Source organism: Bubalus kerabau, chromosome 5, assembly GCF_029407905.1.
Source record: "Bubalus kerabau isolate K-KA32 ecotype Philippines breed swamp buffalo chromosome 5, PCC_UOA_SB_1v2, whole genome shotgun sequence".
NCBI lineage: Eukaryota > Metazoa > Chordata > Mammalia > Artiodactyla > Bovidae > Bubalus > Bubalus kerabau.
Genome location: NC_073628.1, coordinates 99,013,515 through 99,026,447, shown reverse-complemented (window position 1 = coordinate 99,026,447; position 12,933 = coordinate 99,013,515). Strand labels below are relative to the sequence as shown.

Here is a 12,933-nt window from a genome sequence, read left to right as displayed (position 1 = left end):
CATGCTACCTGCACTCAAGCCATAACCACACTTGTGCCAGGGAGGTAAACCCTGCTAAGCCTCAGTTTCCCCATATGTAAAATGGGTACAATAGTAGCTTCCTCACAGCCTTGCTGTAAGGATTAAATAAGGTAATATTTGAAAAGTGCTTAGCACAGCATCTGGCATGCAGTAAGCACTCAACAAATGTTTGCTATTGGTGCATTACTTATTCACCTTCTGTTGGCCTGGCTGGACCATAAAGTCCACGTGGGCAGCAATGGTCTGTCTTGCCCGCTGTGGCACATAGCCTTGAACATGGGGTGGATCACGGAGTACGTGTGAACCATACCATCCTCTGTGAGGCAGGCAGGACGGGAATGTTTTTATTCCAAGAAAGTGAGTTGAGAGATGTTAAATTCTTGCCCCAAAGCACCGAGGAAATGGAGGGTAAAACAAGGACCGTCTGGATCCTAAACAATGTTCTTTCTATTTCTCCACCGCCTTCAGCACGCCTTCTAACAAAGTTAATTTGACACATATTTAAGGATAAGTGCTAGCCTGTAGTACAGTAATTAGGCTTAAATGGAAACAATTCACATAAATGAACATAATTAGCACTGTGTGTACACACTCGAGCTTGCATTTCTGGAAGTGTTTGGGAGAAGGTGTGATTCTCTAGTAAAGAGGAGAGACTGAGAGGCTGGGAAGGGTTTGCTGTCTTTTTTTTTTTTTTTAATTTGGTGTAGGAGGATGTGGCTGAGGAGTGGCGTGAAGGGAAGTTTCTGAAGTATTCTGGGGTTAAATGGCTTTTGAGGGGATGGGACAGTCCTCAGTGTGGGGGCCAAGGTGGTGGTGGGGTTTCTGGAGACATATCAGGCCCCAAGGTGCAGACTCGGTCTGAAATATTACTCTGGGTCCGTCCTCCCTTCTCCCCTGCTAAAAGTCTACCACAGCCGCCCGCTTACCCTAGCAGGGTCTCTCTACATCCCAGCCCACATTCCTCCACTGGCTCGGCCCCTGATCAGGGAGGTGGGCGTTAGTGGCAAGAAGACAGCCAGGTGGTCCCTAGGTGAAGGAAATTCAACACGGGCCCCCAGCCAGCTGTTTCTCTGCACATTATGAAGAAGTGTTTCTCTGCATCTCCAGGTTGGAGGCAAGGCTTTGAATTTGCTTGGGGTTTGGGCAGGTAATTCTGGGAACTAGCTTGCGGTGATCCAGGGGGAGGAACTGCTCCGTGGCTGATGTCATGGGCCAGGTTTAAACCTGCTTCACCCCATCACAGGTGGTGGGTTTCCTAATCAAAGGGGGTTACAACGGCAGTAGTTACCCACTTTCAAGCCTAGTTTAAATAATTTTGTTGTGAGATGATGTGACAACCTCAGAAAATGTTTTACCGTCAGGTTTAGGAATCAATTCGGCTCAAGTCAACTAACACCCCTCCTCCAGTGTGGACGTCCCTCCCCCACTACAGTCAGGCCAGCTCTTTCGCCTCTGCGTGGAACCTCCCTTTCCTCTGCCCACTTTCCCATCTACTGAGTGTCGAAACTCCACTTTCCTCATAGGAAGCTGCGATCAGCCTGGGGCTGATCTGCCAAGTGGAGGATGGGCCAGTCCAGAGGAGGTGATGGCAATTGGGCAGGAGCTGCCCAGACTGGTGCTAAGCTGAGGCAGGGAGGCCGGCAGCAGTGACTCAGCATCACTGGCAGGAAGGGACAAGACGAGCATCAAATGACGGGGCAGTAGAGGTCAGGACTAGACTGGTTGACCATAGACGCCATTTATGGGAGCTGCTGGAGCTCGGTTACCGCTCCGGTGCATGTGTGCTAAGTTGCTTCAGTCATGTCCAACTCTTTGTGACTATGGACTGTAGCCCCCCAGGCTCCTCTGTCCATGGGATTTCCCAGGCAAGAATACTGGAGTGGGTTGCCACGCCCTTCTCCAGGGGATCTTCCCCACTCAGGGATCGAACCCTCATCTCTTACGTCTCCTGCATTGGCAGGCGGGTGCTTTACCACTAGCGCCACCTGGGAAGCCCATTACCACCCGCCCACAGCCAAGGATATAAAGGATATGGGAGCAGAGAGTATTCTTTCTGCATCCACCCAAGGCATTCTGCTCCACTTAAATCTCTGCAACACTAGTTAACAACAACAAAAAGGAAAGCAGCAATTTTGGGGAAGGGGAAGAAAGGGATATCTGCAATGCAAAAATCTAACAAACAAAAAACTTCAAAAACCTCACTACATTCTATCAGTGTAGAGGAAGTTTCTTCTGATTTAGTCAAAGATTAAACATGCTTGATACCTAACAGCCACCACAGTGCCCTGCTGCATGGCTGATGTACATTATCTAATTGATTTTACACTATGAAGTAGGTCCTAACACAAGCTCAGCTTTACAGATGAGGAACCAAAACCCAGGCAGGTTAAGTTGTATTTGCAGATTCATGCAGCCAATGACAGAGATGGGCCTGGCAGGCAAGTCCTTGACTAAAAAGCCATGAGCTTCATGGACTTTGGGGTCCCAGGGGGAACTGAGGTGCCTTTGAAAGGAGAGAAAAGATCCATACTTGCTAATGGACTGCAGCATCTGGCAGCGTTTGCATGGCATCTACAGCCAGACCCTGAATGGGAGCGGATACCCAAGGTCAGCCACCCAAAGCTTTCACTCCTAAGGACTCTTCTGTCATTGAAACTGGGATTTCAAGTAGTTCTTACCAGTCCTCCTGACTAGCACACACATCAGCCCTGGTTGTCAGACAGCCTAAAACAAAATGATGCCGATTCTGTGGGTGCTAGAGCCAGGACTCTCTTCCTCAGGGTGTCTCTGTATTCTTCCTGTGAGACACAGGCAACCCTGACAGCAAAGGCCACCACTGCAAACTCGGCAGGAACTGCTAGAGAGCTCTGGGGGAGCCTACACCCACACCACTCCCTAGGGACCTAAATTCCGAGGTCCTTGTCGCTTTTCAGCAATTAAAAATGATGATCAGTGATTCCCTGGTGGCTCAGTGGTAAAGAATCCCCATGCCAGTGCAGGGGAAAACAGGTTCGATTCCTGGTCCAGAACGATTCCACATGCTTCGAAGCAACTAAGCCTGTGCACCACAACTACTGAGCCCACACCCTAGAGCCCGGGAGCTACAACTACTAAAGCCCAAGCATCCTAAAGCCTGTGTTTCACCACTGCAATGAGAAGCCAGAGCACAGCAACCAGAGAGTAGTCCCCACTCTGCGACCAGAGAAAGCACTCACGTAACAGCAAAGACCCAGGACAGCCAAAAAAAAAAAACCAGGATCATAACAGATAACCAACAAGGACCTACCGCATAGCACAGGGAACTGTACTTAATGTTTTGTAATAACCTATAAGGGAAAAGAATCTGAAAATACATATATATGTACAAATGAATCACCTTGCTGTACACTTGAAACTACCACAACATTGTAAATCAAATATACTTCAATCAAAACAAAACGAAACCAAAAAAAATATTGCCAAGATTGATATCAAAACAACAAAAATGAAGATCCTGATCTCCTCGACCTATCTACCCCACAGAGACCAGAGGATATACTGTCAGGCGCTCTACTGTGGCTGGGTGGCGCGAGGGGGCCTGGTTACCCAAGATCTGACCAGGTGGAGGCTGGGGACAGAGACAGGGCATGGGGACAGGCTCTCTGTCCTCCAGCCACCCCTGGGGGGCAAAGAGCTTCAGCCAATTCCACCCCACCCACCCACTTTCATAAGAACTCTCCACCCAGTCTAACTATGCCATAAATGCATCAGATTCCTAAATATGTCTCATGGATTCCTAATTTTGCTAATGCCATTCCCTTCAATTTACTTTTCCCTCTCCGCAGAATCCTGGCTGCTCTCCCAGGCTCAGATCATATCCCTTCCAGTTCCACAGACTGCCTTGGTGTCTCCCCAGCCCTGTGAGTCCCATTTAAAATCCTGTTACATCCCCCGCTGGGCCTTTAGGTACTCAGCACTGCACAGCAGTCCTATGACATTTCATGTGTCCATCTACCCAACAAATATTTATCAAGCACGTGCCATATTGTTCTGTCACTTTCCTTGTCCATTCTCTCTCCATCTCCCAAGGTGACTCCTTTACCTCTTCTCAAGCTCTCCCCCAAGCCTCCCCAAACCCCCCTCAGCAACCTCACCCAGTCTCAAGGTATTAGGTAGTCACTAAGATTCCCCTGCCCTAAACTCTCTCCTATGCTCCAGCTGCCAGCATCAATACCATCTCCACTCGGGTGTCTAACAGACGACCTACTGTAGCCAGATCAGAACCTTGTAGCCTGTGCCTCCCAGTTCTCCCCACCTCCATAAATGATTCACCCATCTGTGCAAGCCACAAACTTCAGTCATTTTCGTCTCTTTTTTCCCTGCCCATCCTCCCTTGTCCATCCAGCTACAGACTCAGTTGACTCTACCTTCAACAACTATGGCCTCTATCCCCTCTGGGCTACAGGCCTCCTGCAGCCACTGTGGTCTCTAGCAGGACCAAGGAATCGCCTCTAGTAGGTACTCCCTAGCTGCCACTCCTGTGTATGTTCTCTACACAGCAGCCTGAGCCATTGTTTCAAAACATAAGATCATGATATTTGTAGCTCAAAACCCTCCAAAGGCTGGGGAACATCACCCTTTGGATTTCATTCTAAATTCTCAGCCCTGCCCAACTTAAACAGTTACCACTCACCTCCAGCCTCTCTGGCTTCCTTGTAAATTTCTCAAATGCACCTTTGCACTTGCTGACCCTCCCACCTAAAAAACGCTCCCCTCACTTTACTGACTTAACCTCACCCTCCCAGGGAAACAATACCCCTCCCAGCACTTCACCCTCCAACTCCTTCACAGTATTTATCATGACCTAACATTATTTGAAATATTTATTTTGTTCATTTATTTCCTCTTTCTTCCATCAGAAGATCAGCTGCGCCACCAAAGCAAGGGTCTGCCTGTCTGGCTCATGGGGGTATTCTCAGTGTTAGATGATGCAGGCACACAGCAAGGATTCAATAAATATTTGCTGAATGAGTGAATGAATGGGTGCTGACAAGTCATTTTCTTGTTGCCTACTTTTGACCTCCTCTAACCCGAGGCTGAGCAGCCTCTAACCAGGGGCAGCATTTTGCGCATGCTTTCATTTTCCTGTACCTGCTAGCCCAGGGCCCAGTTACAAGGGCAGGTTCAGGGCTGGGGAAGACCTGCTTGTACCATCAATGGTAAGTGCTGCCTGGATTGCGGTGAAGAGAAGGACCCGAAGCCAGTCTAGGTTTAGCATCATTGATTTGTGATGGGTGCCAAGGGGTGGGGCGTAAAAGTGCAGTTCTTGGGGACACCCAGCCTGGTAACCAAGGGGTTCTTGAGGCCAGAGAGAAAGATGGACTGGCAGGTGGAGCAGGACTGTCTTGGCCAGTCCTCAAGGTTGGGAAGCTCAGGAAACAAGCCACTAACCCACAGGGCAGCTGATGCCAGTGGCCTCAGGGCACCAGCCAATGTCCCCATCAGCTCTCTGCTCTTGGATAGATCTTCAAGGGGAATAACAGGGAGTACAGGAGAACCCCCTCCTCCCTAGGCCTCCCATCTCAGCCACTGCCATACAGAGGCTCAAGGGAGCGGCCATTGTCGTAGAGGTCTCTCAGATCTGGGGGCAGAGGCAGAACTGGCCCCACATACCTCACAGGGAGCCATTTTGCCTTCCTGACACGATTTCTGGCCAGAAGAGCTCCACAGGCACTTATCCAGGACGCCCAGCCACTTCCTGCTGCAGGAGACCAGCGAGGGTGTATGGGAGCCTGGGGGCGCAAACGCCCTGGGCCTGTCTGCCCAGCACGTGGTCCCTTTGCTCCCTGTGCCCCAGCAGCACAGAAACCGTGAAGCACTGGCAGGTCCCCTATGAGGTGCCAGCCTCATCCACCTAAACTAACGGTGGGCGTCCAAGCATGGCTCCTGTGCCTACCAGGAAGGTGAACTAACTACCGGAAGTGCCATCCTGACCCGGAAGTGCCATCCTGATCCGCGTCCCCAAGCCCTGACAGCGTTTCCACCAGCTGGGGGTGCGGTGGGGGTGGGGAGGGGGTGGGGAGCAAGGAGAGACTGGGATGGGGAGGAGGAGGAAGACAGCCCTCCGGACTGGAAGTTTGAAATCCTCTCTTTAAAACACGAACTGGCGGGCTGGACTTCTTATATATAACACTCCTTTAGTGACTGAAGCACTTGTCACAACCACCTTGGGGACTTAGCTTCAATGCCCTCACTTTCAGGAAGTCAAGGTATTTGCTCAGATAGCACGTGGCTGAGCAGCGGCAGTAAAATCAGAATCCCCATTTCCACTCTTAGACCAGTGAGCCCTCCAGGCACCCACGACGGAGACTGAGGAGGAGAAAAATAACCAGCCATGCAAAAATAAAAAAAAAAAAAAAAAAATCCTTTCAAGATTATGAAATCAAAGAGCATTTTGTTGTTTCTTGGACGTTCTTCTTACTACTCTGAGGCCGCACAATTCAACAGACTTCTCTTTATTGTTGTTAAAGCACTTGCTCTATCTCCTGCCTCTTTTACCAACTTTCACACCAACCGAGAACGCAAGCGTTTACCTGGGATCCATCCTTGGACGGCGAACGGGTCGCGCAGGCTTCCGGCCTCCTCCTCCCCGGGGTTTGGCTCCAAGGCTCCCACAGAATCTCGAAATCACCCCGGATCGGCGCGGCCACCGAGGGAAGCAGCCCGGCTCTGAACAAGCCCAGGCAAGCCCAGGCAGAGCCCGCTTCGCGGTCCTTCCTCCTGCGCGAACCACCCGGCCCCGGGGCGAGAGACGCGTCTCTCTGGCCCCAGATCCGTGGAGTCGTCTCTCTCCAGAGGACCGGGCGCGGGCCCTCTCCTCCACCTGAGAAGGAAAAGGGCGCAGGTAAGGGCGCGGAGGGGCGGGTGGGGGCGGCGCCAGCCCTCAGGGAACTGGGCGGGAGCGCTGCAACCACCCGAGTCACGTCGGGGTGGGGTGTGCGCTAGGACAGAAGACCGGGGTGCCGCGGCGGGGCGCGCTGCCGGGGCACCGAGCACGCTCCGCCGTGGAGCCGGTCCCCCATAGGCATCGGGTCCCGGCCCCTCCACCGCTGCCGCCTGCGGGGACTGGTGCGTCCTCTGCGACAGCGCGGACAGCGCGGCGCCCCTCGTCTCCTCCCGGGGCGCGCTCCCGGAGCCGACGACCGGACTCCATGGCCATCGCGACTCTTCCGGGAGCTTCTCGCCGCTCTGCGGCGGGACCGAAGCCCAGGCGGGCCGAGGGGGGCCTGTAAGAAAGCAAACGAAACCATGGGGCCCGCTCGCCGCAATGCCCAACCCGCGGGCCTCAACCCCAGGAAGAGGGAAGGAGAAACCGCGTCCCGAGCGCGGATGAGGGAGGTGTCCCAGGTCTGGACCTGTCGTGTCCGGGACATAGCCAGCCCGGAAAGCAGGGAAGGACCTAACAGCCCAGATTCGTGGAGCCGGGGAAGGACTTCTAGCGCCAGAATCAGACACCCGGCAGGGGCCACCGCCCGCCGGCGCCCCGCCCCCACTCACCGCGCCCCCAAGTTCCGGTGCTGCTTGCCGCCGAGGTGGCTCGGCTCGCGCGTCCAGGGGCGCAGAGGCGGGTGGTGGTCATCGCCGAGATGCGGCGCTGGAGAGTTGGGCGCGCCGGGCGGGGACCGCGCGGGGGCAGGGCTCGGCTGAGCTGAGGGGCCGGGTGCAGCCCCCAGCATCTGCCTTACAGGTCCCCGGAGGCACAAATGCGGACGCGGCGAGGCGCCGGGCAGCCCTTGAGGTGCGCGCCTCCCTTTCCTCGCGGTTTCTACACTGCCCTGCGCATGTCGCGGGACGCCCCTGGGGTTGATGGGGACACATGTGCCGCGGTGGCCCCGAAGACGCCCTTCTCAGTTGTGGGGAGAGGATTCCCCAGCCACCACCCCGCCCCCAGCCACCATAGATCCTACCCAATCCGATCAGGTTTGGACCTGGGACCCTTGGGAGACAAACTGCCCTGCGGCCCTCACGGCCTGGTATGAAGGAAAGAGGAGTTACCCAGGCCTCCCCCTGCAAGAGTTCTGCGCTCAGGGCTGTTGCTTCCTCCGAGGCAAACCCTCTTAGCAAACTCACACTTGCGGTACTCTGCACGTTATGCACCGAGACCCTGCAGGAACTTGTTTCCTCCACAGGGACACAACTGAAGGACTAGGGTCTTCTTGGCCCCATGAGACACCTGCATCTTGCACTGGGAGAAGATGGTCCTTGGCGGGAAGTGGCTGCTGCCCCAAGCATGTCATCACATGCACACTGCGGGGAGCAAGTGAGGCCAGCTGTGAGCTGACCCCATTTGACAGATGACAGTCCCCAGCTCACAGGGATGAGTCTGCGTGGAGCCCATGTTCCCAGCCTTTTCCAGGGATTCTAGAAAAGTCCCAGAGAAGGAAAGAGCCGGTCAGAATGCCCAGATGCACTGGATAGCTACCTTTCCCCACATGGGCAGTGGGGCAGAGGACCATTTCCCACCCACCCTCCCCCCAGGGTGGCCATCACTGTACGGTAGCTTGAGTGGGGAAGGTCTTTGCAGATCCTCAAAGATTCAGGAGGATTTAATGAGGCCAAGGCTTCCCTCGTGGCTCAAACAGTAAGGAGTCTGTCTGCCATGCAGCAGACCCGTGTTTGATCCCTGGGTCGGGAAGATTCCCTGGAGAAGGGAATGGCATCCCACTCCAGTATCCTTGCCTGGAGAATCCCATGGACAGAGGAGCATGGTGGGCTATACAGTCCACGGGGTCACAAAGACTGAGCGAGTAACACTTTCTTTTCAATGAGGTCAGTGGCTCTGGAGGTGGCACAGGCGACAGAAGGGAAAAGCTGGTTCTAATTCTGATTCTGTGTGTGACCTCAGGGAATAATAATAATAAAGCTAACTCACACTGAGTGCTCAGTGTGCCAGAAAGAAAGTAAGTGAAGTCGCTTAGTCTTGTCCGACTCTTTGTGACCCCATGGACTGTAGCCTTCCAGGCTCCTCCGTCTATGGGATTTTCCAGACAAGAATACTGGAGTGGGTTGTCATTTCCTTCTCCAGGGGATGGCTTCCCTGGTGGCTCTATCTGCCTGCAGTGCAGGAGACACTGTGTGCCAGGCATCAACCTAAATCCACCCTAGATAATAATCTCTTTCAATTCTCAACACAGTCCTGTGAGATACATACCAGTACTACCCCATTTCCAGGTGAGAAAGCTGAGGACCAGAAAGGTAAAACTTGGCCACCATCACAAGGGGGAGAATGAAGTGGAACCAGGACCCATATTCATTCCTTTCTGACTCCCAAGCCTCACTCCTTAAGCAATTGCATCTGGCCTCAATTTGGCAAATTGCTTAGCCTCTCCACGCCTTGGTGTTCTTGTGTGTACAGACAGCATCAGGCTCACGGTATGGACTCAATATATGTTGGTGGAATGAATGAACGACCCCCACACCCCTCAAGGTGGTCGTAAAGACTGCAGTAAATGGAGTTGCTGCACACAGCAGCACTTCATCAGCTTACCTAAGGAACCTCTGGAGCCCTGGGCCCAAGGAAGCTATAGTTCCCTGCTCCACACTTATGGACATTTGGGAGCATTTCCAGCTGAGACCTCCACCCTCACTGGTCCTTTCTTCTCCCTTTCCTTTCAGAGCCACCAAAACGCCTTGACCTGGCCGGCTGACAGATGAAGGAGTACATTTGGGAGACTCCAGACTCCGGTAACTAGAGGACTTGAAATAAGATTTATATCCACTTTTCCATTCAGAGGCCAAACCACATTCAGGCCTCTTTTTTACCCCCCTTAATCATGTTTGTGTAAGTGAGGACTGGTTTATAAAGGCATCTCCATATGTCAGTCTGTCTCACCAAGGGTGTTCAGCCCATCTGTATTTCCCCTAGAATTCATACCATACCCAGATGCAGATGTACACACACCCCTGACTAGCAAGCAAGGGCACTATAGAGAAAGGGGGCTACAGAGGTAGCATGCACAAGCTTCAGTTCATGGCCCCCACCAGACACAGCTTCAAAACAGTACACTCGGGAGGCATTCATGTCTTAAATTTAACCACAGAAGCCCTAGAAGTCCTACTTCCGAATCAGCCTATGAGATTGATCTTGTCCAAAAATGTGAATTAAAAAAAAAAAAAGAAAGGCTAGGGACTTCCCTGGTGGTCCAGTGGCTAAAACTCCGTGCTGCCAGTGCAGGGGACCCAAGTTTAATTGATGGTCAGGGAACTAGATCCCACATGCTGAAACCAAAGATCCTGCATGCCGCAACTAAGAACTGACAAAGCCAAATAAATAAATATTTTAAAAAACTAAATGTAAAAAAGGATAGTGATATCCTAGGATTACATCACACTGATGGTTGCACAATTTTGTGAATCTAGTCTCCCTCCATATCTAAGTGGGGGTCAGTTCCAGGGCCCTCTTAAGATCCTCAAATTTGAAGATGCTCATGGTAAAGAACCCGCCTACCAATGCAGGAGACCTAAGAGACTCAGGTTCGATCCCTGGGTTGGGAAGATTTCCTGGAGAAGGAAATGGCAACCCACTTCAATATTCTTGCTTAGACAATCCCATGAACAGAGGAGCCTGGCAGGCTACAGTCCATAGGGCCACAAATAGTCAGACATGACTGAAGTGACTTAGCACACATGCAAGTTCCTTACATAAAATAAGGTAATATTATATTTAAATATAACCTATGCACAGTCTACTGTGTACTTTAAATCATCTCTAGATCACTCATAACACCTGATGCAATATAAATACAATGTAAATAAGTATAGCATTGTGTCAGTCACTCAATTGTGTCTGACTCTCGGTGATCCCATGGACTGTAGCCTGCTAGTCTCCTCTGTTCATGGAATTCTCCAGGCAAGAATACTGGATTGGGTAGCCATTTAAGTTTAACGTAAATGATAGGAAAATAGTTGCTGGCCATTGGCAAATTCAAGTTTTGCGTTTTGGAACTTTCTGGAAATAGTTTCTTTTAATTTTTTTCAGTCAACTGTCAGTGAAATTCATACAACTGATATCGATACAGAACCCATGGATACAGAGGGGTGACTGTATACTGGAACCCACCAAACTATACTTTTAAGTGGTGAAATTTACGGTGTGTAAGTTTTATCTCAGTAGAGGGAAAAAAGGGGGGCACCATTCTTCTTAGTGGCCCAAAATAAATGGCATGAACCCAGCACGTTTCTGAAAGCCCCAGAACTCTTTTTTTTTTTTTTTTTTTTACTCCAGCACGCTTGATAAATGCTAACTCCCCTGACTCAGAAGATTCCTTGGTGGTCCAGTGGTTAAGACTTTGTGTTCCACTGCAGGGGTTGTGGGTTTGATACCTGGTTGGGGAACTGTGATTCCGTATGCCACAGGAAACAATAAAAAGAAATAAATAAATTGGGCCAAGATACAAAAGAAAATCTAATCCTGGTGTAGGTAACACAAGGGAGTCGGGCATCCTGTGGCAGTTCTGCCTGGACCCTGGCAGGTACTGATAAGTCCAAAGCAGCCTGTCTTTTATGCCCTCGAAGACAGGACTGTGGTGACACAGGGTCTGAGACTGGACCCTGCAGAAGAAAGGGGGCTTGGCGGTGGGGAGGACTTGCCTATTGCAACCCTGCGTCTGTGAATGACAGATGTTGCTGCCATACTGGTAAACAAGGATGCTGCAACCTTCAAGCCACCACATTACCAGCCACCTAGACCATAAGCCCTGAGGGAACTCAGGATGGAGGCAGGAAGCACCCACTCCCCAGCTAGAAGTCAGCCGCTGCAGCCACCGCCAGGGGGCACCCTGAGGAGACTCAGGATGAGAAAACACGGTATTCTGGCCCAGAGAGCAGAGGGCATACCAAGGAATGACGTCAGCAAGCCCAGACCTTTTCAACTTTCTCATGCATAGACAGGCGCTAAATTCCTTAACTTGAGATGTCTGGTATTCTTTAACAGTAAGGTGGCTCAGTGGTAAAGAATCCGACTGCCAGTGCATGAGACAAGGATTCAATCTCTGGGTTGGGAAGATCCCTGGAGGAAGGCATGGCAACCCACTCCAGTATTGCCTCGGGAATTCCATGGACAGAGGAGCCTGGAAGGCTACAGTCCATTGGGTCGCAAAAGAGTCGGACATGACTGAACAACTGAACAACAACAATAGCAGCAATATTTTGATGTTCTGACTACTTGGTCTTTGTTGCAGAAACTCCTATGTATCCTGGCTCCTCGCTTGCCTCTTTGGAGCAGTCCCACAGGACTATCTGAGAGGTTATGTCCTGGGCTTAAGTTCTTTAAAGGTGTCCGCCAAATAAAACAAAACTCTCAGCTCTGAGGTCGTGCTTTTTTTTTTTTCAGTTGATATACCGGAAAGTCATTTGGTGGGCCCATGGTGGATGGGCCAGTGTGGGGATCTATGTGTAACCTGTGGGGGTGCTCCAGGGAGCCTGCCTAGCCCTTGCAAAGCCCTTGTGTCAGCAAGCACACTCTTCAAAACCCCACTTCTGAATAAGGAAGCGCAACTTGACTTGTTGGGTTGGTGAAGAAATCTCCACTGAATTAAAAATAGCAAATAAATGTAAGAAGTCAAAATGCTGTACAAAGGGGAGAATTACTTTAAGTGTTTACTCATGGCTATGCTGACTGGGCATTTTAACTAAACACAGCTTTATGTTTCTCCAGCTCCTAAAGTTGCCCCATGGCTTGTGCATCAAATTCACATTTTTTTCTCATTGAGGACAGAGAGAGGTCTAATTATTCTTAGGAGATAGCCCTATGGAGCAGTTGATTGATTGATAGATCAAGCACTTTATTTCTTTTTTAGTTTTTTTTTTTGGCTGTGCTGCATGGCTTGCAGGATCTTAGTTTCCCCAACCAGGAATCGAACCTGGGCCTCCTGC

General features: G+C 51.2%; 1 long non-coding RNA gene across 1 annotated transcript; it reads left to right on the top strand.

Annotated features, from left to right (window-relative positions):
• Positions 1-6,675: 6,675 nt before the first annotated feature.
• Positions 6,676-12,362, top strand: LOC129653995 (uncharacterized). Its single transcript, XR_008715339.1, has 3 exons — positions 6,676-6,904; positions 9,676-9,744; positions 11,993-12,362. It is a non-coding gene; the product is annotated as an uncharacterized LOC129653995 (long non-coding RNA).
• The last annotated feature ends 571 nt before the right edge of the window (positions 12,363-12,933 follow it).